At 41.7% G+C, this 23,705-nt stretch overlaps 1 protein-coding gene across 1 annotated transcript in view; it reads right to left on the reverse strand.

The window, feature by feature from the left end:
* Positions 1-674: 674 nt before the first annotated feature.
* Positions 675-23,705, reverse strand: part of LOC111969199 (potassium voltage-gated channel subfamily A member 1-like) — a 33,276-nt gene continuing 10,245 nt past the window's right edge. Inside the window, exon 2 of the mRNA XM_023995147.2 lies at positions 675-1,455. The gene's annotated coding sequence lies outside the window, so the exon portion shown is untranslated. The remainder of the gene's footprint in view (positions 1,456-23,705) is intronic.

The following is a 23,705-nucleotide window of genomic DNA, read 5'->3' on the forward strand; positions in this document are numbered from 1 at the left end:
TGGGCAGGTTTTCTACGAGCAGTTATATGAGAACAGCACAAAAAAGAAATAGCCCACTTGTCAAAAAAACGAAATTGAAGGGGGAAATCATGGATCTTGTTGGAGCAGCATCCACAAAATGTTCAATCTTCATGTAAATAAAAATGGAACATGACTTCTGAACATCGTTAACAGTCAAACTAAATAGAAGTGTCTCGAATGTCATGATTTGCGACACATTGTAGGACACATAAATWTAAACATCAGCATATATATGTTCTATTCAATGTGCATCTATTTTCACAACATCTCCAGAGGAAGTGTCCACCACGTACCAAAAAAATCAGGGTTTAAACTTTGGTTAAGTAATATAGTCAAGGCTAGGTTTACAAAAATATATAACACACTTCCATGTTACTTTGCATACAGTTAACTTTAAATGGATCGAGGTTTGCGTCAACCAAGCAGCTGGTCGATTCTTTCACTAACATAATACAATTTGCATCTTAGGGAAAACCCTTTGTGTCACTTCGGTAGATCATTGTGTGTGTGTGTGTGTGTGTGTGTGTGTGTGGTGTGTGTTGTGTGTGTGTGTGTGTGTGTGTGTGTGTGTGTGTGTGTGTGTGTGTGTGTGTGTGTGTGTGTGTGTGTGTGTGTGTGTGTGTGTGTGTGTGTGTGTGTGTGTGTGTCCTGACATCTTTTGTGTTTGAGAGTGCGTGAACAGATGCTTACAGTATGTGAAAAAAGAGGAGAAAAATAATCAGATATGTTTCATGTATATTGTAGAGTCATTTTGTCTCATTTTTGAACTCCCTACTCCTTTCTGAATTGGAATATAGTTGTCATAACATGATGTCGTGAATTGAAAGACATTGGAGCCGGTAGCTGAGCGAGCAGCTCCGCTTCAAGCCAGCCTCATTTTGGTTGACAATACGAAACGAGATAAAAATAGATCAACTCATTCTGCTGGCTGCAAGTAAGCAGAGAAAAACTCCACCATTTGGTTATCAATGACACCTACAAAGCAGACCCAACTAAGACATTGTCGACATTACAACCAAACTATTTTTCTCTATCTTATTAATAAAATATTCACATCTGTTCCTTACAAGACACTGTTTCACACATAAAGAAAAACATATTTGAACTCGGATAAGTCTCTAGTKTCATCACTTCATATATAGGTATATATGTAATAATTAAGGCAATCATTTGGGCCATGACTTACTCATTTCCCTGCCTCCAGGTTTACTAGGAAAGATTCTCGTTCCTTGTGCACTCCGTATAGTGTCCCAGTGTCTAATTTGTCCGTTCAAACTTCCCATGTSYGATCGCTGGGTTCACTCTTGCAGTAGATCTGTGGTCATCGATGTCCGTTGTCTCACCCCAGATGACCAGTCATAATATTTGCTCTTTCTCTGACAATTCCAAGAGTACCAGCCAGCACATCCTCTCCTAAGCCATCAACTGACAGCACTGTAACAAAAGATAAACAGGACATGAATACCAGGTTATCATTCCGGGTTATCTACAAATGCCAGGTTATCGTACCAAGTTATCGTTCAAGGTTATCTACAGATACCAGGTTATCAGAGACCATTCCAGGTTATTTATGAATACCAGGTTATCATTCAAAGTTTTCTACAAATACCAGGTTATCAAAGACCATTCCAGGTTATCTATAAATACCAGGTTATCATTCCAGTTATCTATAAAGACCAAGTTATCATTAAGGTTATCATTGCAGGTTATTTATGGGTACCAGGTTATCATTACARGGTATCTAATACCAGGTTATCATTCCATGTTATCTACAAATACCAGCTTATCATTCCAGGTTATCAATACAGTATATACAATATCTATCAGGTTAGCAACTGGTGTCAGCGTTTATGAACATGAAACCATTAACATATTATAGTCTCATGGGTACCAATACACTGCAGTCTCTTCTTTATTAAGGTCCAGTGGAATATCTACAGCATACCATAACAGATAACAATCGCCCGAGCTCAGCCATTAAGTCTGAGTTATTGGGTCCCTGACACGCTTTTGCACGCCGTTCAGCTCGGGGCCAAACACCTCATGTAGTTCCAAAACATTAACCTGGACTGCCAGTGCCAGGGGTGGGAACTGGAGGCCAACACGGAGGGGTGCGTCGTGACATCCTTCCACTACTGTTGAACTGCATGCTYCCTCTGAGGCTAGGGCCTCTTTGGGGAAATAAACCCAGATTTAAACATTTGGATAGATTAAATGTATTAAATATATTTTTTATTGCCCAGAGCATATTGTGAAAATGGACATGTCTCATAATATCTATGTATGAGACATTGAATGAATTAGCAGTACAATTCCATAGCATTTCTCTTCCTTTTCTGTGTAATGTAAATGTACCTCATTTCAKGTGTATTTATTTAATAGTAAAGACATGATCAATTCAAGACAGCCCTCTTCTTTGAACGATATAGCTGGTGTTTCAGTATATCAGTAATTGCAGGATTCCCAGATTCCTCACACTATCTAGGCCTAGACCCAGACGTTCTGTGTTAACTCCAAGCTATGCCAGAGACTAGACAACTACAACTAACTTACTGAGTGGTTGTGTTGTGAACGGTCAGGTTCAAGGACAGTCATGTCTGTCCTTAGGCTGCTCTCCGAAAAAACTGAATTAGCATGGCATCTATGTGACGTGTCCTGCTGTCTCATTTTACAACACTGAAGCCAGGACCACGAAATAGGTTCCCATATTGACAATACATGAAACTCCTTCACATTCTCCTGCTGCATTTTGTTGAATTCAGGTGTCAACAATCAACATTCGTTAGCTTTWAATAAGTGAAACATACAGTAAGCTATAGAGAGTGTTGTAGAGAGTTTCTTCTGATGACTTCACGGCTATTWTATGACTACTTTATGGCACTTACAGTACTGTTCAACAAAATTTGGGGTCACTTAGAAATGTCCTAATTTTAAAAAGAAAAGCACATCTTTTGTCCATTAAAATAACATCAAATTGATCRGAAATACAGTGTAGACATTGTTAATGTTGTAAATGACTATTGTAGCTGGAAAMGGCAGATTTTTTATGGAATATATACATAGGCGTAGAGGCCCATTATAAGCAACCATCAYKCCTGTGTTCCAATGGCACATTGTGTTAGCTAATCCAAGTTGATCATTTTAAAAGACTAATTGATCAKCAGAAAACCCTTTTGCAATTATGTTAGCACAGCTGAAAACTGTGCTGATTAAAGAAGCAAAAATCTGTCCTTCTTTGGACTAGTTGAGTATCTGGAGCATCAGCATTTGTGKGTTCGATTACAGGCTCAAAATGGCCAGAAACAAAGTACTTTCTTTTGAAACTCGTCAGTCTATTCTTGTTCTGAGAAATTAAGGGTATTCCATGCGAGAAATTGCCAAGAATGAAGATCTGGTACAACGCTGTGTACTACTCCCTTCATAGAACTGCGCAAACTGGCTCTAGGAGTAGAACAGAACATAGGAACATATGAGTAGCAAAAGGGCTAGCTTTTCACAGGTTGCACACTAAGCTAGTGTAAATTATACAATGGATTATACAGTATCTCCCCTGTCTATACCTAAGAAGGCGCTACTTTCAAATGTATACAATGGTTAAACATGCCATTATAAGGATTTTCAYGAGTTTTATGAATGTATTCACTATTGTTTGTGTCTCAAATCTTCAATACTGCCACAGGAGTTAGCGTAAATTAAAAGTGGAAATCCCAGTCTCAATTGAGCTAATTGTGCGTCCACAATACTATCATACAGCTACTGCATCCCCTGCCATGATATACCATCATTGTTGATGACAACACTTAAAACCTCTGACATCACAGACTACTTTGTATTTTTCTCTGTGTTCCTTAAGTGTTGTATGTGACAAACCGATGCTGGCACTAACGCCGCACTCAGTGAGCTGCATATGGMCTAAAGCAAACAAGAAAATGCACATCCAGAGACGACGCTTCTCGTAGCCGGTGATTTTAATGCAGGGAAACTAAAATGAGTTTCACCAAATGTTTACCAGCATGTCACCTGTGCAACTAGAGGCGACAATACTCTAGATCACCTTTACTCCACACACACAGAAAAGCAAGGCTCTCCCTCCCTTTGGCAAATCTGACCATAACTCTATCCTCCTGATTCCTGCATGAAAGTAAAATCTCAAACAGGAAGTACCAGTGACGTGCTCAATACAGAAGTGGTACGATGAAGCGGATGCTAAGCAACAGSACGGTTTCGCYAGCACAGACTGGAATATGTTCCGGGATTCATCCGATAGCATTGAGGAGTTTACCACATCAGTCATACGACGTAGTCCCCACAGTGACAGTACGTACATATCCCAACCAGAAGCCATGGATTACAGGCAACATCCACACTGAGCTAAAGGCTAGAGCTGCCGCTTTCAAGGAGTGGGACACTAATCCGGACGCTTGTAAGATATCCTGCTATGCCCTCCGACGAACCATCAAACAGGCCAGCTTCTACCCCCAAGCCATCAATTCGGGAACAAGATCGTATCCAACTACAACGGCTCTGAAGCTCGTCGGATGTGGCAGGGCTTGCAAATGACCACAGATTACAAATAGAAACCCAGCTGTGAGCTGTCCATTGACGCAAGCCTACCAATGAGCTAAAAGGATTCTATGCTCGCTTCGAGGCTAGCAACACTGAATCATGCATGAGGACACCAGCTGTTCCAGACGAATGTGTGAACACCCTCTCCATAGCTGATGTGAGAAAGATCTTTAAAAAGGTTAACATTCACAAGGCCAGACGGATTACCAAGACGCGTACTCAGAGCATATACTGGCCAGCTGGCTAGTGTCTTCAGTTACATTCTTAACCTCTCCCTGACCCAGTCTGTAATACCTACATGTTTCAAGCAGAYCACCATAGTCCCTGTGCCCAAGAACACCAAGGTAACCTGTCTAAAKGACTATCGCAGAGTAGCACTCACATCTGTAGCCATGAAATGCTTTGAAAGGCTGATAACGGCTCACATCAACACCATCATCCCAGACACCCTGGACCCACTCCAATTCACATACCGCCCCAACAGATCCAACGATAATACAATCTCTGTGCACTCCACACTGCCCTTTCCCACCTGGACAAAAGGAACACCGACATGAGAATGCTGTTCATTGACTACATCTCAGCGTTCAACACCATAGCRCCCTCCAAGCTCCCCACTAAGCTAAGGACCTCCTTTGCAACTGGATCCTGGACTTCCTGACGGGTTGACCCCCAGACGGTGAGGGTAGACAACAACACATCCACCATACTGACCCTCAACACGGGGGCCCCTCAGGGGTGCGTGCTTAGTCCTCTCCTATACTCCCTGTTCACTCACAACTGCGTGGCCGCGCACGACTCCAACACCATCATTAAGTTTGCAAAGGACACGACTGTGGTAAGTCTGATCACCGACGATGATAAGACAGCCTACAGGGAGGAGGTCAGAGACCTGGCAGTGTGGTGCCAGGACAACAACCTTTCCCGCACCGTCAGCAAGACAAAGGGGCTGATCGTGGATTACAGGAAACRGAGGGGCAAGCACACCCCTATCCACATCGACAGGCTGTAGTCGAGCAGGTTGAGAGCTTCAAATTCCTTGGCATTCACATCACTAAGAAATTATCATGGTCCACACACACCAACACAGTTGTGAAGAAGGCACAACCATGCCTTTTCCCCTTCAGGAGGCTGAAAATATTTGGCATGGGCCCTCAGATCCTTAAAATGTTCTTTGGCTGCACCTTTGAGAGCATTTTGACTGTTTGCATCACCGGTTGTTGTGGCAACTGCTTGGCATCYGACCGCAAGGCGCTACAGAAGGTAGTACGGAAAGCACAGTACATCACTGGGGCCGAGCTCCCTGCCATCCAGGACCTGTATACCAGGTGGTGTCAGAGGAAGGCCCTAAAAATTGTCAAAGACTTCAGCCACCCAAGTCATAGACCGATCTCTCTGCTACCGCACGGCCAGCGGCACCAATACAACAAGTCTGGAACCAACAGGACCCTGAACAGCTTCTACCTCCAAGCCATATAATTACTAAATAGTCCGGGTAGCTAATGGTTAACTCTTTAACTATCTGCATTGACCCTTTTTGGACTAACTATTTTGACTCATCATATGCGCTGTTACTGTTTATTATCTATCCTCTTGCCTAGTCACTTTACCCATATATGTATGTACATATCTACCTCAATTACCTCGTACCCCTGCACATTGACTCGGTACTGGTACCCTGTGTATATAGCCAAGTTATCGTTACTCATTGTGTATTTATTCCTCGTGTTAATATTTGTCTATTTTTCTCTCTCCCTGCATTGTTGGGTAGTGCCTGTAAGTAAGCATTTTATTTTACAAAGCATCTGACAAATACAATTTGATTTGATTTGAAACATACATAATAAATTATATCAAATATACCAATAAATGTGAGGAGCAACATATATCTCTGACTGGACTTCCCCTTTAATGGTTYCATTTACATTTTGTTGAAAAGGAACTCTTTATTTGCAGTAAGTACAGGACTGAAGGTGACTAACGAGGGAAATGCAGGGCTAAAATACCTATCGTCAGTCCCTTTACTCTGACAGAGATTGATATTCATATTTTGCCAAGGGCACAAGGTCAAACAGGAGCCTATCAGCATGCAAAGAGGGGTGGATCGGTGTGCCCAACGACTTCAGAACCAACGCTGATGCCATAAATATATCCTTAAGCACAATACCACAAATTCCACTTTGGTAACAGTTTACTGCATTATGATGCAGTTATCATCATTCACCACAGAATACACATGAACTGTGACACTTTGTTTTGTGTTCTCTTTTTAATTCTTCACTTTATTTATTCTTCGTTTTTTTWTATTCTGATGTTTCTCCCCTGTGTACTGCTTGTCTGTACTGCTTCTACGTTACCTTATACTTAATATAATACAAGATAATTGCTCACAAAAAAATATGCAGTTATCATGAGCATGAATGACCCCACTTAAATCTATTATAATCATCTCATAATAAACCACATTAAATACCAGCCTGGTATTGGAGTAATAATTTCAGAAGTTACAACTTCAAATATGAGACATTTTAAACTATTGGCATGTGTTTTATGATGCAAGCCAACTCCCAAACATAGCTTTCCAAGGAACGATGTAACCGCAGTAACACTGTAGCAGCTCCTTTTTAAATAGCTGTGGAAAAGACCATGCTTGGGCTCTCGTCGAGCTGCAGCAGATTCACACAAACTGCTCCWAGTAACAATAATAAAAAAGGAAAAAAACATTTCCTGGCCAGAGGAAAATCAAATAATAGCTTAATAGAATGTTTTCCCTGTGACATTTTATCACAACATTACTTCCTACTTTCGGGAATCTGCAATTACCGACAGCATTCTTCTCGGATGTTTCACCTGAGTCGAAAGTGTGATGAATGCTGATTGTTTGTTAGATTTTATGGAATGGGCTTGAAGTAGGCTAGTTGTCATAGAAATGGAATGTGAATCAGGAAGTAAGGAGGGGTTTGGGGGGGTTAATAGATTGGAGAGGCCCCGCATGACACATCACAACTTAGACAAAACTCTCATGTGCTTTCCAGTGGACTGTGAAACATTTTAGAATGCTAAATGTAGTCTACAGTGGCCCAATAACAATTCTGGCTCCAAAGGTAAGTTAATGAATTAATGAAACGCTCGCCATCTTTTTACTAACAAACAAAGAAAAAAGCTTGTAAAGTGCATGAATGGAGAATGTAAGAAAAGCAGACCTTTGGTGAACCAAGTTCTGCCCAAGCATTGTGAGTTAGGGCTAGATTCTATCAGATCGGTGATAGCCAACACCCGCATATCGGTTGTTTGGGGGTGTGGAACTGCATTAGAGCTGTGAAATCATTGGATTACGGTTGTAACCCCAGTTCCCTGARAGAAATGAGTGAGACCCCTCAGTATGGGACACGCACTCATGTGTGTCACTCGCTGAAGCCTATTCCATCACACCTAACAGGCTAATCAGAGCTTTGCCTATATAACTGCTCTGGTTTCCTCCTTCTAAGAACTACCTCTTACACGAGATGTGCAAGAGGGGCAATCTGGTTAAATGTCTCCCTCATCTCCTTCCGAGAACCAGAGGTAAAACCGTAACCMTAAGTGCTTTCAATCGACTTGGTTCGACATCTCACTATGACACACTTGAAAAACRCCCCGATTGCCAATAGCMCATTTCCTTAGACGCCTGTGTGGTGGTACATACAGTTAAAGTCGGAAGTTTACATACACCTTGGCCAAATATATTTAAACTCASTTTTTCACAATTCCTGACATTTAATCCTAGTAAATATTCCCTGTCTTAGGTCAGTGGGTCAGAAGTTTTCATACACTCAATTAGTATTTGGTAGYATTGCCTTTAAATTGTTGATCCTGAGTCAAACGTTTCGGGTAGCCTTCCACAAGCTTCCCACAATAAGTTGGGTGAATTTTGGCCCATTCCTCCTGACAGAGCTGGTGTAACTAATTTTGATTCCTTAAGTCAGGTTTGTAGGCATCCTTGCTCACACACGCCTTCAGTTCGTACCCAAATTCTCTATAACGGTTGAGGTTAGGGCTTTGTGATGGCCACTCCAATACCTTGACTTTGTTGTCCTTAAGCCTTTGCCACAACTTTGGAAGTATGCTTGGGTCATTGTCCATTTGGAAGACCCATTTGCGACCAAGCTTTAACTTCCTGACTGATGTCTTGATATGTTGCTTCAATATATCCACATACTTTCCTCCCTCATGATGCCATCTATTTTGTAAAGTGCACCAGTCCCTCCTGCAGCAAGCACCCCACACAACATGATGCTGCCCCACCCTGTGCTTCACGGTTGGGATGGTGTTGTTCAGCTTGCAAGCCTCCCCTTTTTCCTCCAAACATAAACATGGTCATTATGGCCAAACTGTTCTATTTTTGTTTCATCAGACCAGAGGACATTTCTCCAAAAAGTATGATCTTTGTCCCCATGTGCAACTATAGTCTGGCTTTCTTAATGGCGGTTTTGGAGCAGTTGCTTCTTCCTTGCTGAGCGGCCTTTCAGGTTATGTCGACATAGACTCGTTTTACTGTGGATATAGATACTTTTGTACCTGTTTCCTCCAGCATCTTCACAAAGGTCCTTTGCTGTTGTTCTGGGATTGATTTGCACTTTTCGCACCAAGTACGTTCATCTCTAGGAGACAGAACGCGTCTCCTTCCTGAGCGGTATGATGGCTGTGTGGTCCCATGGTGTTTATACTTGCGTAATATTGTTTGTACAGATGAACGTGGTACCTTCAGGCGTTTGGAAATTGCTCCCAAGGACGAACCAGACTTGTGGATGTCTTAAAAAATTTTCTGAGGTCTTGGCTGATTTATTTTGATTTCCCATGATGTCAAGCAAAGAGGCACTGAGTTTAAAGGTAGGCCGTGAAATACATCCACAGGTACACTTCCAATTGACTCAAATGATGTCAATTAGCCTATCAGAAGCTTCTAAAGCCATGACATAATTTTCTGGAATTTTCCAAGCTGTTTAAAGGCACAGCCAACTTAGTATATGTAAACTTCTGACCCACTGGAATTGTGATACAGTGAATTATAAGTTAAATAATCTGTCTGTAAGCAATTGTTGGAAAAATTACTTGTTTCATGCACAAAGTAGATGTCCTAACCGACTTGCCAAAACTATAGTTTGTTAACAAGAAATTTGAGGAGTGGTTGAAAAACTAGTTTTAAGACTCCAACCTCTGACTTCAACTGTAGTAATGTACCTGATCCATCCTACTCAGTCCAGCGCCGAGTCTGTGTGTGCCAGGAAGGGCGCAGTGCATCCAATGATAGAACCTCCCAAAGGTGTGATGGGAAGCCCAACTAGCCGCCAAACAAATTCTCAGAGACGGAGATACCCCTGAACAGTGGCCATGACGTAGCAATTTCTCTAGTGGAAAGCGCCTTGACACCCAGAGGAGACTGCAGTCCCCGACAACTGTAGGCCTTGGTGATAGCCTCCACTACCCAGTGGGAAAGGCGTTGTTTGGACAAAGCCTTATCCCAAGCAAGTTTGGTAAAGCAAACTAACCGTTGGTCACAACCCAGAATGGCCTCGTCCTGTCCATGTAGATGTGCAGGCTTACAGTGGACACAATGTGTACAGGCGCCGCTGCTCTGGGGAAGAGAATGGCGGCGGATGGAAGGAAAATAGATTAATGGCTTGACTACTATATGTCATTTAGGCATATTGTAATCTTGGAGTAGTTGGGGGCAAACTGAGCGCGTGAAGGATGAACTGAGCACATGAAGGTCGCTAACGGCTCAGGCCACGGTGAACAACAGTGCCATCTTATAAGATAGCGTAAGATGAACTGAGACATTAAGGTCCTAACGTGCTCAGTGGCCACGGTGAACAACAGTGCCATCTTATAAGATAGAGTCTTAAAACTTCTTCGGGATCAGTGTCCCTTACACAATACGGTTGAGCTAATGTAGGCTAGTGCGATTAGCACGAGGTTGTAAGCAACAAGAGCATTTCCCAGGACATAGACATATCTGATTGGCAGAAAGCTTAAATTCTTGTTAATCTAACTGCACTGTCCAATTTACAGTAGCTATTACAGTGAAAGAATAGCATGCTATTGTTTGAGGAGAGTGCACAATAATTACAAATTAGGCAATTTGGCAGTCTTGACTTTTTTTTTTTACAGAAATACAATGGTTCATTGGATCAGTCTAAAACTTTGCACATACACTGCTGCCATCTAGTGGCCAGAATCTAAATTGCACCTGTGCTGGAATAATACATTATGGCCTTTCTCTTGCATTTCAAAGATGATGGTACAAAAAAAATACGAATCTTTTATTTTTGAACGGTTGTGTTTTTTATTTTATTATCTTTTACCAGGTCTATTGTGTTATATTCTCCTACATTCATTTCACATTTCCACAAACTCCAAAGTGTTTCCTTATAAATGGTATCAAGAATATGCATATCCTTGCTTCAGGGCCTGGACTACAGGCAGCTAAAGTTGGGTATATCACTTTAAGCGAAAATTGAAAATGTGAAAAATTGTCTTGAGGGGTTCAAAACCAGCGGCAAATGGCTTGGAGACCGGACGGATACCTTTAAATAAAACAACGAACCAGGGGTGTATCCTGGGGGGGAGTCAGGCCACGGGAGGAAAGGCTATTGGCGCAGCGGTCTAAGGCACTGCATCTCAGTGCTAGACGGCATCACTCCAGACCCTGGTTCGATCCTGGGTGTTATCACAACCGGCTGTGATTGGAGTCCCGGGTTGGGTTTGGCCGGGGTAGGCCGTCATTGTAAATAAGAATTTGTTCTTAAACTGACTTGCCTAGTTAAATAAAGGTTAAATAAAATACATTTTTAAAAACGGTGCACAGAAGCACTGTAGAGGAGCGCAGTGATCTCTCATCGCGAAGAACAAGCGCATGTGCATTGTCCTGCCATGCCTACAGATCTGCCGTAATGTCCCCACACCTCCTCGACAACTTCAGGATGAAGTCGGCACTTCCCAAGTAGAAGGTTTCCCTTTCCATGTACCTTGCTCTACGTTTAAGGACACCTGGGCCCAGCTGGGCGCAATGTGCACATCTAGCGTGGTTCACACCGAGGCAGCGCAGCTCATAACTGATGGGGAATCAGAATGGGCCATGTAATTGCTGCAATTACCAGGACAAGCCTGCGTTACTTTCTCTCCCTTCCCTGATGACTTGGTCGTTAAACCTGTCGCCATCATCGTTTCGACCGGGGGGAGCGATGGATACCCGCACCACAAGCTGCTATTCAACAGGTAAGTTGGACGAGGTAACATTAGCTGGAAGTCAGGTAAGGAGAAAAAGAGAGCTTTATTCACCAGGGGAGTGGGAAATAAAGTCATTCTATATACTTTCAGGTTAGTGAAAGTAGCTCTAARAGTGATGCTACCTCATTAGCTGGCTATAACCACCACCATAGTTAGCTAGCCAAGCCAGTGCGTGTTAATACCATTGTGCAGACTGTGCTTAAACCAAGTAACTTGAGGTAAAATGCACTGCTAGGCTTATCTTTTACAAGGGATTCAAAAGGGGGATGGTGATTCAATGGTGGGGTAACAACTTTGAAGAAACAGCCCCGCTCTTGTTAGCCAAACAAAGCACGAAAGGTTGCTAGCTTTGTCACGTGTGGTGCCGTTCGCTATCTATCTAGATAGGACACTCAACAGTTCAGCTAGCTAACTCTGAACGGTGGGAACCAACCCAATTTGAGCATCATTATTTCTATATAACCTACACTTTCTCGTTCTGAACTTCTAATGCGAGTGGGACGGGTGTGGCTTTGTGATAATGATCACAAGAGCAGCTGCTCACCGATTTAACAGTTCCAATGTAGTTACACCTTCAACACCGCCATTGCATCAAATTAATCAACAATACTCTTTGGGGCCATATTTGCGAACATTAGAAATAGTTTAAGTTTAAACCTTTTATCCATCTCAAAATGCGTATCAGCCAATTAAAGTCCTTGACGTAGTTGCATGTGTGATCACATGCTATATGTTAGCTATTACCATCAGATAACCTGGCAGACAGATGGCTGTGATTATATCCGGTTCAAATTCCGTATCAGCCAATTAAAATCGTTGACCTAGTTGGATGTGATCCAACACCTGTTTATGAAGCGTCCTTAAAAGAAGTTCAACAGCACATTCTGATAATCAAAGCAACTACAATATATCATGTGTTTGACTGACTGGTCAAATAGCTCTCTCTGTGGAGTACCTAACACCATGTAATTGTCGCAGATTGTGCCAAGGGTTTGATTTCACATTCGTTTTTTCCCCCTTTGAAAATATAGAATTACATTTATTGTGTTAGTGTTGAGAAGAAAAGGGCAGTAAAACCTTATAAATGAAGAATACGAATACGTTTAAGGAGGAGCTTCTAGGTGGAATACCTCTTGCAGACGTCACATAGGCTACTGGCACTGCTACTGTAACAGCTGTCTTCGGGTGAAAGAGAGGAGGACCAAGATGCAGCTTGGTGATAATCCATAATTTAATAGGATATTTAAACGACGAACAAAAACAACAAACTGACAGAAGGAACCGAAGACGCTACAGTCCTGAACATGGGAACACAGAACAGACGAACACACGTACAGGAACAATCACCCCCAAACAAACAGTGAACACAGGCTACCTTAATATGGTTCCCAATCAGAGACAATGACAAACACCTGCCTCTGATTGAGAACCATATTAGGCCAAACAATAAACCCAACATAGAAACACAAAACATAGAATGCCCACCCAGCTCACGTCCTGACCAACTAAACACATACTAAACAAAGGAAATAAGGTCAGGAACGTGACAGCTCCATAGATAATCGTTGCTACTATAGGCTATATTACTTTATATTTTATAATCATCCACTTTGTCCCATATGCGTTATTTGAATCAAGCATCGAGGACCAGCAGTGGACCGTGTTTTCCTCAACAAAAATGCTTGATGCGAGGGAACCACTTTAGCAGTGTGTGCTACCAGAATGCAGTGATGAAGTCGGTAAATTACAGCTATTTGACAAGTCCATAATGCTCTTCAAAAAAGTTTTTAGGATGTATGATAAACTTCAATGTTGTAATAGACTTCTATCTTTTTTCCATTAAAGCACRTGGATGTGTGTGAAATGGATTAGCAAAAATTGGGTATTATTTGTCATAAACTGTACGTTTCCATCTAATTGGCGAAATATTTTCATGTGAATATTCTAAAATCCGCATAAAGGAAATATGCACATTTTCCCACCAGTGGTGTTTGCACCAAACTGACTTGTTGCGGATAAAAAAAACTGTGTGTGATGACGTGGTGCACACAAAATGTACTTTTTCTCTTAAGTTTTAATGTACCGAATAAAACTTCAATGTATTTATGTTGCATTTTCAACTCTACCGTTAGTTTTGTCACAAAAACTGTTGCRTTAAATAGCAAATGTGCAATAGCAAATTTTGTCTAAAGTTAGTAGCTAGAARCCTAGTCAAGGATGCATCATGCAATATTGTCACTCTGCACTTGAGACTGACCAAGTGGAACAAAACTAAACCTTGAATTTGGAGGTGTAACATATCCCTCTGGTGGCCAAGTTGACCTATTTTAAGAAATGCTATTGGTTGGTGGATATAAAGTCTAAGATATTTGATAGGCTGATGCAGAATTTATCACAGGAAATAATCACTGCCACCTGCTCAGGTTAGCATAGGGCTAAATGTGCTAGGTTGTGTAATTGGAACAGCTAACATGTAGCATTTGATCATGTGCAACTACTTCAACGATTTGAATTGGCTGAAGCGCATTTTGAGGTCCAGGTTGAGCTTAAACTTTTTCTAACGTTCGCAAATATGGACCCTGTGAGTCTCCTTAATGTACATATTGTCATGAATTKTAATTGTGATTTCAACTTGAATGTGTTATTGGGTGTGTATTGTAATAACCATGTATTTCAGTATTTTTGACTGCCATGTGGATATCAGTAAAAACTTGAACTTGAACATCAGCTATGCAGGTGTCTGCTATCGCCGGTTAACGCTTGATCTGATTGAATCTAGGCCTTAGCCTTGYCAAGTACAGGCATATCCAAGCAGCGAACAAAAGGTGGGCCTATACAGTGTGTTTCACCATAACCTTACTGATCTAAATTACCTGTGAAGAAACTGCCTACCCTGCCTTAAAAATTCAGATTTTTTGGTACCAATACTCATAGATACAACTACCTCATAGGCGAAATTTAAGAATGACCAACACCAAGGCACATCTTTCCCAGATATATTTTGATAGACAAACGTAGGGACCAAATCCCTTGAGCCAGTGACACATAGACTGAATGATGAAATGTAGAATTATCAACTGGAATATTTCACTTTTGGAGAATCTCTTATAAAATGGGTTAAAATCATGTATAGTAACCTTAGGTGTAAAATAGTAAATAATGGCTACTTYTCAGAATGTTTTAAACTGTCAAGAGGAGTAAAACAAGGTGTCCACTATCGGCATATCTATTTATTATTGTCATTGAAATGTTAGCTTTTAAAATCAGATCCAACAATAATATTAAGGGATTAGAAATCCAGGGCTTAAAAACAAAAGTGTCATTGTACGCTGATGATTCATGTTTTCTTTTAGATCCACAATTTGGATCCCTCTACAGCCTCATAGAGGATCTAGATCATTTTCCTAACCTCTCTGGATTCCAACCAAATTATCAAATCAAATCAAATTGTATTTGTCACATGCACCGACTACAACAGGTCGTAGAACATACAATGAAATGCTTACTTACAAGCCCTTAACTAACAATGCAGTTTTAAGAAAAAWACATAGAGGTCCTGGATGGCAGGAAGCTTGACCCCAGTGATATACTGGGCCGCAATTGCCATACCAGGCAGTGATGCAACCCGTCAGGATGCTCTCGATGGTGCAGCTGTAGAACCTTTTCAGGATCTGAGGACCCATGCCAAATCTTTTCAGTCTCCTGAAGGGGAATAGGTTTTGTCGTGTCCTCTTCACGACTGTCTTGGTGTGCTTGGACCATGTTAGTTTGTTGGTGATGTGGACGCCAAGGAACTTGAAGCTCCTAACCTGCTCCACTACAGCCCCATAGATGAGAATGGGGGAGTGCTCGGTCTTCCTTTTCCTGTAGTCTACAATCATCTCCTTTTGTCTTGTTCACGTTGAGKGAGAGGTTGTTGTCCTKGCAYCACACGGYYAGGTCTCTGACCTCCTCCCTATAGGCTGTCTCATCGTTGTTGGTGATCAGGCCTACCACTGATGTGTCATCTGAAAACTTAATGATGGTGTTGGAGTCGGGCCTGGCCATGCAGTCATGAGTGAACAGGGAGTACAGGACGGGACTGAGCATGGGATGAGTGGGATGAGTTGGACCGCAGAGTGAAGGAAAAGCAGCCAACAAGTGCTCAGCATATGTGGGAACTCCTTCAAGACTGTTGGAAAAGCATCCCAGGTGAAGCTGGTTGAGAGAATGCCAAGCGTGTGCAAAGCTGTCATCAAGGCAAAGGGTGGCTACTTTGAAGAATCTCAAATATAAAATATATTTTAATTTGTTTAACACTTTTTTGGTTACTACATGATTCCCGTGTGGCTCAGTTGGTAGAGCATGGCGCTTGCAACGCCAGGGTTGTGGGTTCATTCCCCACGGGGGGACCAGGATCAATATGTATGAACTTTCCAATTTGTAAGTCGCTCTGGATAAGAGCGTCTGCTAAATGACTTAAATGTAAAATTCCAAATGTGTTATTTCATAGTTTTGATGTCTTCACTATTATTCTACAATGTCAAAATAAAATAAAACAAAATAAAGAAAACCCTTGAATGAGTAGGTGTGTCCAAATATATATATATATATATATATATTATTGTTATTAAAAAAATGGCAATTCTCTTAAGAACAAATTCTTCCTTACAGTGATGGCTTACCCCGGCCAAACCCGGCCAATGCTGGGCCAATTGTGCGCCGCCCTATGGGACTCCCAATCATGGCCGGAAGTGACATATATATATTTGCCCAAAAATATATGGGGATTGGAAATTATGCAGACACGTACATTGATGGAAGTTACAATTTATCTGCGATATTAAAGCTGATCTACACCTTTAAAAAAAATGTGAATAATAATTCTCAACAGCCGCACTAAGATTCTTTGAATTAGATCTCTATTGATGTTCAAATGGCATGCATTTCAAGTAGCTACAGACCGATATGGASAGGTTTGAAAACCTGAACTAATGGAGAGGATACTGGCTGTCATGAAGGGCTTCAAGACAATCGAGAGACTATAATGGAACGCTGTGTACTGTAGTATGGAGAGAATTCAAACAGACAGCTTTAGAGACCCAACAGACACACGTAGCTCAGGGGGGGGGAAGTGCAGCCTTCGCTTCCTGCACACTGACACTAATCCAAAGGCTGGGGGATTCTTGCCTCATTCCCCTGCAGGCACTGCTCTCAGATCAGTCCTGACATTCACAGTCACACAAAGCAGACTATAAATATGCAGGCCACACACGCACACACAAATAATCAACATTCGGTTCACCATTCTCAAGCTCATCTTAAGCCCACAGCCACCAATTGTCAGCTGGAAATATTCATACGTCGTTTTTCTACGATTCATCTATGTAGATTTATCAGCAATGTACTTTTTGCTGGCACGGTTGAGTGCCCACACAGACACTGTTGTTTCTTTTTCTCATTGGCTGTGCTGTGCTGGTCAGCTGGGCTGGCCAAGGCAGCCCATGCAAGCAAGCGTGGCGTATGTGACGGTTGTGGGCCTCAAGTTGATTCAAAGCGACAAAGGGGGGCTCCACTCAGAAAGCACATGTGCAATGCACTGTGAGTCATATTACACCATGACAGAACATCACAGCAAATTAAAGGCATGGCGCTGGCAGGGTTGGCGGTGGTCAGAAAACATCATTAATGCAAAGACGYCCTCGTCCCCTCTATACGAGCTCTGTGCACATGGATGGCAGGACTGGCAAGAGCAGATCTACGAAATACAGTGTGTACGAGTGAATTCACTACAAGCCGACTGAGGGAGCTGATACATCCGCAACTCAAATCACTTCGGTCCCGCAAAAGCTTTTTTTCTTGGGACATTGCTGTGAGGTTGAAGAACCTATGTTTAGACCCTATCCTACTGGCTTACAAGTGGAAAGCAAGCCTGGCTACAGTTGTGACAGGTTGCTAGGCAGTGAGAAACGCCTTCAAATGCACCGTGTTCATGGGATGTAGGGAGATCATCGCTGGTATAATAGAAGTCCATAGCAAATATATGCAGAAGATATTGAAATAATCACAAATAATGACAGGTATACACAGTTATACATGTGGGATTTTGCCACAAGTCCACAGACAACTTTTTAAAGGACCAGGGCATCATTACTGCCACAGAGTGAGAGGTTCAACCATGAATAACTAATCATTATTTGTGCACCAACTCGCAAGGGCAAAGAGTAGAATTACTTTGCATGTCTAACTTGTAAGCTTAGGAAGGATATACTACTATAAAGGGACATATTTATAAAGTGTTGACAACCAAGTACAAAGTTTACACCGATTTTCTCAGTTGGGGTTAAAACACCTCCCTAAAAACTAGAAACAAAACATCAAAATGTGAGGGTAGAAGATTGCGAATGCACTAGCAGGACAACCCTGCATCGTGTGAAACCACAGCCGAAATGGGAAAGTCCAGCTAGCATGTCTGATTTTCAAGCCTCTACAGCCAAAAGCAGGAACGGTAACGTTTCTGTGACTCCCTAGCAGAGGAGAAATGCCAGAGCGGTTGATTTATAGCCTCACTTCCCACATAATAAATCACACAGATGCTTCTGAAACAAAAAGTGATATCAGCTGTCATCTCTACCCAGACTTCCATCCCTCCTCTCCGAAGGAATTCATACTGTCAATGACCTTCATCCATACGAGAACGATAAAGCCATTTGTTTCCAATGGATTGCAGCTCATGCAAATGATCTGTCCGTGAATGCCGTTGTTTATGTGTGTGTGTATACAGTGAGGGAAAAAAGTATTTGATCCCCTGCTGATTTTGTACGTTTGCCCACTGACAAAGAAATGATCAGTCTATAATTTTAATGGTAGGYTTATTTGAACAGTGAGAGACAGAATAACAACAAAAAWATCCAGAAAAACGCATGTCAAAAATGTTATAAATTGATTWGCATTTTAATGAGGGAAATAAGTATTTGACCCCCTCTCAATCAGAAAGATTTCTGGCTCCCAGGTGTCTTTTATACAGGTAACGAGCTGAGRTTAGGAGCACACTCTTAAAGGGAGTGCTCCTAATCTCAGTTTGTTACCTGTATAAAAGACACCTGTCCACAGAAGCAATCAATCAATCAGATTCCAAACTCTCCACCATGGCCAAGACCAAAGAGCTCTCCAAGAATGTCAGGGACAAGATTGTAGACCTACACAAGGCTGGAATGGGCTACAAGACCATCGCCAAGCAGTTTGGTGAGTAGGTGACAACAGTTGGTGCGATTATTCGCAAATGGAAGAAACACAAGAGAACTGTCAATCTCCCTCGGCCTGGGGCTCCATGCAAGATCTCACCTCGTGGAGTTGCAATGATCATGAGAACGGTGAGGAATCAGCCCAGAACTACACGGGAGGATCTTGTCAATGATCTCAAGGCAGCTGGGACCATAGTCACCAAGAAAACAATTGGTAACACACTACGCCGTGAAGGACTGAAATCCTGCAGCGCCCGCAAGGTCCCCCTGCTCAAGAAAGCACATATACATGCCCGTCTGAAGTTTGCCAATGAACATCTGAATGATTCAGAGGACAACTGGGTGAAAGTGTTGTGAAAGTGTTGTGTCAGTAAAGTATTGAGTTAGCATGCAGTAGGTTCCTGGTTTTATCCCAGTTACAGTTAGGTAGCAAACCCCCCAAATATGCTAGACTGGTGTCAGAAGTGGGATGGATGGCTGTGGTATTTTACGTGAATGTTAGATAACCAATTAGGCCATGTCCTTACTGAAGTCGCAAGACTGAATCTTGGCTCACACGAGTGGCATGATCGTTATTGCTTTTCCATTCCTCTTCATTACCACAACTCTGTCTGCCTATTGGATCATATTACGCTGGGGTCACTAGACACAGCTTTCTTTGTAACGCCATTGGCCACAAGTGCCTTTCCTGACTGCACGGCACTGCTGAAGCTCCTTTGCCTAATCTTACCATAACACCCGAGAACAACTTAGTCCTCTTTCCTTACCACAATCGCCTACCACAGAAGGCCAATGCAATTAACAACCATTTGAGTTAGTGATCCCAGTTGGCCACACTGTACATTAAGCATAACTTACAGTAAATAAAGCATGGATGTCTCTTCAAAAAATGTATGGATGACCCACCTACACACATTAAGTAAATAGTTTGGGTCAAGCAAGAAACTCATAGGACATGACACACATAAATAAAGTCAAATGGAAATGAAAAGTGCTTTGTACACTCCATTTGGCACGAATAGTGAAAAATCGCATCACATAATTATCTTGGGCCAAGGAATCCAGAAAGCCAGGGAACGCTGCCCAGGCTTCTGGATCTGACTGAAACATTTGGACTTCATTAATGAGAGGGAGAAGGTGGATGTGGTAGGGGGGTGAAAAAGGGGGTGCTGAGAATGCGAGCAGCTGAGAAAAACACATAAACAGTTGATTTAATCTGTTTCTTGTCTTATTCCATTGATTAGCTAGTTTGGGATAAATGCAAACGGACTGGGAGCGGGTGAGCGTGACTAGCCAGTGTGATTGATTACACGATGACTGTTCACACAGGAACTTTCTTGAATTTTCTGTGTGAATGATGTGGTCTCACCTAACTCTCGGCAGATGAATGCACTAATTGTAAGTCGCTTAGGGCGTCTGCCAAAGGACTAAAATGTAAAGTGAATCCGCTGCAGAATAAGTACCCTTCCCTCAATAGTAGCCCTTTGTAAGTATTACAGCTTTTGCTGTAATACTCTAGAACTTCCTCGAAGTGATCCTGTTTTGTCAGAACCACAGGTCTCCAGTGGCTATCCTATTTCCAAGGAACCAATCTGAGCAGCATTACTTGATTGATGGGCAGTAAGGAAAGTCGATAAAGGAGTGAACGAAGACGTTTTGAAAACCAATACAAATGTCAATGTGGGCGATAATAGTATTCATGATATTCCAATTAGGAGCTCAGAAATACAGACAGCGATGTGTAAGGAGGTGTTGACAGTGCCATGTTCAGGAGCTTTTAGGATAGTTTTGAATAGGATAGTTCCATCACCCAGAGTGCAAAACCCACTACACTGATATACTGTGTCCCTCGGCCTCGGGAATATGGTTATTATTCCACTGTTATTACACCGTTACTCTAACCTTCCAATTCACAAAAGTTGTCATGCATGTCAAAATGAAAAACAAACACAAAGAAATGCAGGTGCACACCCAAACAAGAACAAACACACACTTCCTTTGCGTCCATAACTGTGTGAAATGCTGTTGCGCCACATTGAAATGAGAGCACAGTGTCACATTTTAACACGTGGCGTTGCAACTGGGAAAGTGTGATGAATAATGCAACYTCACACTGAGAGTTAAACCACGCTCCCCAGTCAGAGGACAGAAACCACTTAAGGGCACAGCATGTAGCACATCAAAAAGGACCAGAGAAGTGATATGACGAGTTTCCCCGCTATTGCTGACTTGCAGTTGGATTTCAGCCTCCAACCCACAGGTGCTGTAAATGCCAGATGGAGTCGCAAAATAAATCTCTCGTATTTTAAGCGTTGTAGTCTGCCAGTGGTTTGTTTAGGGGAAAACTGCACTGTGTACTTCCCTGACACATATTTTCCAAACAGAGGGTGAGAGTTGGAAAAACAGTCTCTCAAACACTTAAAAATACACATATACAGATGAGCRTACACACACACAAACACACACACTTTACTCCGACACACTATACATCAGAAAATTTCAGGCACGGTTGCTATGACAATGCTTTCATTTACCACAAACATTCTCATCTGCAGCTTATCGTGGCCCCCGGCACCCTTGGGAAAAGTGTTTTTAACTTCATGCCTGGGAAAGCAACAGTGGAAAACGCATAAGCCTCAACTGATTGATCAACTCTGATTTCCCAATCTGGGTTCCAAAGCTACACCGGAGAGCCTGGTATACAGTTAAACCTTCCAGATGTTAATATTCCCAATTATTTCAATAAGAAATTTGGAAAACGACGTAATACTCAATGATGAAAGCATGAAAAGGTAATTTTGTTGGCATATATACTGAGAGAAAACCAGAACTCTCATTGAATTGAATAGGAGCTCTTACAGTGTATTAAAGATCTTTATCCTCCTCTTTTGAACTTACATTAAGACAAAGGTTATCTCGTGCCACAAGGTTCTCTCTGTTCTCTGTCATGACACCTCTTGGTGTGTCTATACAGAATAAAGATAGGCAATGCAACAACAAATGGCATCAATACAGGTTATTTTCAAAATACAAAATCTCTCCCCAGTACAGCAGGAAATGCTATCAGCTATTTATAGCCTCAAACGTGCAGTTTTTGAGCCGGCACTCAAGGGAGGGCACAAAACCCCAATTAACTCACCGGAAACCTACCAAGGCAAACAGTGAGATTACTAATGATAAGGCAGATGCTAGAATATTTTATTTTATCTCAGAAGGCTGCCAATATCACCGCCTTGCAGATGTGCCGTACAACAAAGGTATTTGGCCATACTATTTTTAATCTCCTAGACAATAGCAGTAGACAACACATTATCGTTGTTTAGTAGACTAAGCGTAATAGGCTGCGGGGAGGAAATTTGACCGTTTTTAAGTGGAGAATGGAGAATCCTTTGGTGACCTAGAGTGGGATAATTGTTAATGAACAGCACTTAAGCCACGTTGTTCAGGATATTGCACATTTGATCATTTCTTTACAGCTCAGTAATGCTGTTAATTGCAGTTGTTTTGTAACTTTTGGAACATTGAAAGAGCCTAATTCTACATAGGACATAGAGGGACAGTTTCCCTAACACAGATTAAGCTTAGTTCTGGACTAAAAATCTGTGTCCAGGAAACCAACCCAAAGAGTACTCTGTGCATCTTCAGTATTTCTTGACATGCAGTGAAAAGTACAGTGGACTGGCTATGTGATCAGTTAATCGATGTCAAATGGTTTGAACGTATTGATAAAACCCTTAACATCAATACACTTCAACTAACTACAGTACAACCAGCTACCAAGTATACAATAAAAAAAACTGCTACGTTATCTGGAATTAAGGATTGAAGATCCCTTTATAAAGCAACAATAAAGAAGAAACAAATAATGCTTTGTCTCGCATCATTGCTAGATAAATGTAATTGCTGTATAATCATTTACACTAGAGATCTATCTTTAATCATTATCTTACCACCTGCAGGTGCAGCAGAGTTGTTTCTCAAGTATGGGTAAAAAGGATTACAGAAGAAAATAAATAAACCATTTGTTATTTATAAAAATGGAGAGGGAATTTTCCATCACTGCCGAGCAGTGTTTTAACGTGCCAGCTGACGAAAGAGCAGAAAACCATGACTGTATAAAAACCAAGACGTGGCTTGAGGGAGAAAGGACTTACTGTTTGAGAAGTAAAACAAAATCCTAAAAGAGAACTTTGTTGTTTCCTGCGTAATCCACCAAAAAAAGTGAAAGCCTTCCCAAAAGAATTCTGTGGATCTGGTCCAAATAAAATTAAAAGACGTACAAAGCCCTTGAGCACTGACTGTTACTTTTAAAGAGAAGTAGCATGTTTTTGCCAGGGGGCATATCTGCAAGTCACCATCAAAACCTCTGTGAGGAATCCAAAACCAATGATATTTGACCATTCAAGGGCTTACTGGTACATTTTTGTAACATTAGTTTTTATAAAATCAAAGACAAGGATAATAGTAAAGCAAACGTTCCACAACGGCTCCTTAGGGAAATATATCCCAAACATTTATGGTTGGGGTAACAACATGTCTATGTTATCAGACGAAGCCATGAGAGACTCAAGAAGTAAATAAATCATTCAATTATAGATGTTATGACGTCAGCAATAGAAAGTAAAC

Source organism: Salvelinus sp. IW2-2015, linkage group LG10 (genome assembly GCF_002910315.2).
Source record: "Salvelinus sp. IW2-2015 linkage group LG10, ASM291031v2, whole genome shotgun sequence".
Taxonomy (NCBI): Eukaryota; Metazoa; Chordata; class Actinopteri; order Salmoniformes; family Salmonidae; genus Salvelinus; species Salvelinus sp. IW2-2015.